Source organism: Aegilops tauschii, chromosome 3 (genome assembly GCF_002575655.3).
Source record: "Aegilops tauschii subsp. strangulata cultivar AL8/78 chromosome 3, Aet v6.0, whole genome shotgun sequence".
NCBI classification, from domain to species: Eukaryota; Viridiplantae; Streptophyta; class Magnoliopsida; order Poales; family Poaceae; genus Aegilops; species Aegilops tauschii.
The window spans coordinates 4700581-4705636 of record NC_053037.3 but is presented as its reverse complement, the minus strand read 5'-3'; the positions used below and the strand labels follow the sequence as shown (position 1 = coordinate 4705636).

General features: G+C 42.3%; 1 long non-coding RNA gene across 1 annotated transcript; it reads left to right on the top strand.

Moving 5' to 3' along the window:
- Positions 1–1190: 1190 nt before the first annotated feature.
- On the top strand, positions 1191–3714 carry LOC141020884 (uncharacterized). The gene is made up of 3 exons (XR_012180887.1): positions 1191–2554; positions 2642–2967; positions 3055–3714. It is a non-coding gene; the product is annotated as an uncharacterized lncRNA (long non-coding RNA).
- Positions 3715–5056: the final 1342 nt, after the last annotated feature.

The following is a 5056-nucleotide window of genomic DNA, read 5'->3' as shown; positions in this document are numbered from 1 at the left end:
ATATTGTACACGTTATGCATATATATATATATAGAATTTCTCGTAGAACCGATCATATATCTCTACTCCTAATGTCTCAGTTGGTAGTCTCCGTTCTGGGTTTATTTTCGTCCCGCCTACCACGGTTTATTTTCGTCCTCCCTCCCACCTCCGACGTAGTTCCCTCGACGCTAAAAAAATTGAACCAACCAATGTTACGAGGGAGCGATGCCTCCAGGTACTCCCCTCCACGCCAAAAAAACGGGCGAAAATAAACCGACGAAAGAAAACCAGCGAAAAAAAACCTGTCTTGGACTAGCAACGTGCGAACGAGCGAGCGAGCGAGCGAATCCTCCAGGTGCCCTCGAGCGACGCCACACCAGATCCCCTCGCCGTTGCCCTCACCCTCGCAGCCGCCGCCGATCCCTCCCCCATCTTCCTGCCTCAAACGCTAACCTGTCTCGCGGTGCGCCACCGCCCTCGCGGCCGCCCCCGCCACCTCCCGCCGCGGCCGCCGCCCCAGCTCCAGCCGTAGCCGTCGCGCCCAGATCCAGCCGCGGCCACCGCCCCCACGTCCCACCGCGGCCGCTGCCCTGCACGCCAACGACCCCTTCCCCCGCCGCCGCGCCACAGATCCACTTCGCCAGGAGCTCCAGCGGCGACCATCCCGCCGCTGCTCGTGATCCCCTCTTCCATCAGCTCACTTCACCGGAACCGTAAGTCCATATGAGTATGCGTAGCAGGTTCATCAGATCCTCCTGACATGTTCTTCCTTCTCCAAAAATATTTTCTTTTATGTTTAATTCTTCGTCATATGATCATTTCCTATTACCGAACTGCCTTTCGCTTGACTTCTTGCTGATGTTGGTTGTAGCTTCAAATGGCTCCGCCTGCGTGCCTACGTAAATTTGTACTGAGCGATGCCATTTTGAAAGAAAAAATCTGAATTTGTGAGTACCAAGCTGAATAAGGTTTATTATGCATGCTGAATAAGGTACTGAAATGATCTGAATTTCAAACTCTGTTTTCTTTGCTTGCTTGGTAGTACAGTCTGCAGTACATAACACATCTCATTTCTTCTGTTATAGTTACATTTTTTCAGAAACTTGAGGTTCTAAGGGCTGCTTTATAAAAGCTTTGTACCAAATTTACTGAATTTGAAATAACAGTTGATAGAGCTGGTATGTTAATCTCAGAGCCCTGATGTTGAACATTTTCTGCTTTTGTCCTGTATATGCACACTTACCTTCCTGCAACTGTATGTACATCCTCTGTAAGGAAATATAGGAGCGTTTAGAATACTAAAGTAGTGATCTAAATGCTCTTATATTTCTTTACAGAGGGATTATTAACTAGCCAATTGCTTTCATTTAATTATCATTATTCTGGAACATGTTGCTCACTTGATATTAAACATTTTAATTAGAATAAGCTATCCAAGGAGGTTTTATTAGGAAAATTTAGTTTATGTGACTTTTTTTATTTGAACAAGCATAACGCATCTCCATTTTTTCATTTTTAGTTTTTTATTTGTATAGTTGGAACATTAGTTTGATGTGAGTTTCAGCTACCTGCTTGTTATTGAAACTGCAAGAACTCGCTAGCTTTTGTCAAAAGAAATGGAATGTGATGGAAGTAAAAGAAGATAAGGTGTTTTTGTTGATCCTTGTGTTTGATTTTAGGCGTGTGTGTGTGTGCCTAATCACTGTAAATAGTAAATACTCTACAGTTATGACAGCGAAATCCTTGTGAATATGGACAGATGGAGATGTATGAACGGGCAATTCTTGCAGTTAATTATTGTCAGTTTGCGATTTCAAAATACAATGACCCAGATGTCATCAGAAGATAGCAATTGAATACCGAGACTATTCTGATGAAGTTTTTTTTAATGTATTTTTATAGTGTCGTGACTTTTGTTAACTACCGCATCTTAGGTTTTATGTGTATAGGAATACATACATGGCAAGAAGGGATTATACAATACCTAGGACCTGAGCAGGAATGCTTGATGAAATGCTTTATAATATTTTAACACTGTTTTTCGGCAGTCCTTGTTGTAGGAAAGTGATCCATTCTTCAAAAACTCATCTACTACTACTCACCTTGTATAATTTTTTATTCTGCTGCATATTTGGTTTTATCATAAAATGAATGGATTATTCTGAAATACAGTGTAACGCCCCCCCTATCAAAGATTATTATTTGAGCATTTATTTATTATTATTCTTTTGCCTCTTGCTATTGCTTGCTAAAGGCACATGCATACACGAATCTTTCCTCGTGCCATTGTTTCTTCTGCAAACACCTAGCAGTGTAATTTCATGAATCAAGTAAGATTCTGCTATTTGGCCCAAATAATTATCTGATGATACATTTTCCCCTTTCCTTGCTATAGTTCCTTTCAGTCAGCTAAACGTCAATATGTTGGATGATGTTGTGGAGAGGGCCACCGAGAGGGGGTTTGCATTGCCAAAGTCGAAGGTGGCCATCGCCTTGACCTGCCTGGACCTCCTGACCTTTCACAACGCTCAAACAGGAAACACATGTTGGAGGAGGAAACTTCAAGCTAATTGTAAGCATCAACTATTTGTTAGCTATCAATCTTGTCCTTTGAGCATATATACTTTATTTCTTAAAGCATTATGCATGAGCTTTTTAGGATGATTTGGATGAGTGGATCAGAGGACGACATGAGCAGGTATTTCCATTTGATCATACCCAAAATGATAATGTATACCCTAACTTAAGATGATGGCTCTTCTACTCTGCTAACATAACATGCATGTGCTTGTGTGGAGTGCCTGCAAAATTAATAGCTCAAGTCTCTCAACACGCGGATGGATGATGTTGTGGAGAGGGCCATCGAGAGGGGGTTTGCATTGCCAAAGTCGAAGGTGGCCATCGCCTTGACCTGCCTGGACCTCCTGCCCTTTCACAACGCTCAAACAAGAAACACATGTTGGAGGAGGAGACCACAAGCTAATTGTAAGCATCAACTATTTGTTATCTATCAATCTCGTCCTTTGAGCATATACACTTTATTTCTTAAACCATTATGCATGAGCTTTGTAGGATGATTTGGATGAGTGGATCAGAGGACGACATGAGTAGGTATTTCCATTTCATCATACCCAAAATGATTATGTATACCCTAACTTAAGATGATGGCTCTTCTACTCTGCTAACATAACATGCATGTGCTTGTGTGGAGTGCCTGCAAAATTAATATCTCAAGTCTCTCAACACGCAGATGTGGAGAGGGTTCTCCTAGCGGTCACTACAACTGTGATATGCATTTCCTTGCTCTCGGCTCTGATCAAGTTTGTAGCGTCTGGAAATGTGCATATGAAAGTCCACACGTGCGATTTGGTTGTTATATTTTTTCCACACTGGTTTCTAGAGATGTTCAAGTTATCTCATATACTATATCGAATTATAATGGATAAGTTAGTGTACATACTGGTTTGAAGATCCTTTTGCTGTCATACACATATTACTGCAGGACCATAGCGGACCATTGCAATGCGGCAAATCAAATTTCAATACTCAGCACTCTTCTGTGTGGATTAGTAAGTTGTTTATCTACTTTCACTTTTAAATTGCTTGTTGAAGACACTTGATTCACTTTGTGGCTGTTACTTTAATCTTGCTAAGTGCATACAGAAAAAATTCTACTTGCCCCTTGTCATGCACAAAATCGAATAAACCTTGCAAATTAATTTACGCGAATCAGGTCCTGTAGTTAAATATTATTTGGTCTAAGAAATGAGATGAAGTTTGTCCCTAGAATATATAATGGACTGGAAACAAAACCCAAGATGTGGCAATTCAAACAACCAAAAGAAATTACTTGCATACCTTGTTGAGATGATCTTTTTAAAGTTTCTGCGTTTATCTTTGGTATCTTTAGTATCTTCAGCCACAATACGACCTGTACGAAGACCGCAGGTGGAGTGTGCTTGGACGGCAGCTTGGCCGCCAGCTGCACGCCCTTCTAGGCGGCCAGGCAGAGATTCTTCACCTCGGCAACCGCCTTGGCCTAGAGCCATGCCAGGTCGTCGTCGCCGAGGATGGACGCCAGCAACAACATCGATCTCTGTGATACCGATGAAGTTGGTTGTGGGGTGGGACCATGGCGGGGTCGCATGTCGATCTATGTGATACCGATGGCGTTGGTTGTGGGGCAAGACTATGGCGGGGTGGTGCGAGGCCATGGTGAGGAGAGGACATGGGCACGAGGCTGTGGAGGTTGACGGGAGAGGAGGTCCGCAGAGCAACGCCGTGGTGGGGACAAGCGACTTGTGTGAGCGGCTGCTGTGCAGTGAGGGGGCTACCTGTACGGTGAGAAGCGGTACGGTGAGGTACCTATACATATAGGAGTGGCTACCTGTACGTTGAGAGCAGTCCTAAATATGCCCAACAAGTGATCTAGACATACCACATGGCACATGTCGCCAACTATCCATGGCATATGTGACCAACTATCCAAGTTCAGTTGATGATGAGTATTTGATGAAAGTGATCTAGACATGAGCCCGTGTACATAAGATCTAGATATATGGAAATCTCACAAATTCGGAGAGACCATCGAGCGTACTTCTCAATTTTTGTATTGGTGGTGCCATTGTTATTCGAGATTATTTTGATGTTAACTTTTTGTCTTTTGAATTTAAAATACTTGAATCATGATCTGGGTGCTTCTTCTTGATCTGGTCCGTGAGTGAGGATGTAAGAAACAGGGACATAGATGCACATTGGGGTTAGAATTTAGGGAGATAGAGACCATCTAAAGTCTCTCTACCCTAAAATAAATCTGAACCCTTATAATGAAACTTGATGCCCGTGCAGATGAATCAGAATATTTAATTATCTTATAACTATGCATATGGTGTGGAGCAGCTATTTGGGCTGATCTCCTTCTCTTCTAGCAAAGTTTGGTTTAGTATTTTGTTTTTCTCTACGAAAGATCAAGTAATCTGATATCGAGCTCCTTCTTTTACAGTAATCGAATTTTGAGTTTGCAATGATTGTTCATGCCTAATTGGCAATATATATTGACAACAAATTATTTTTG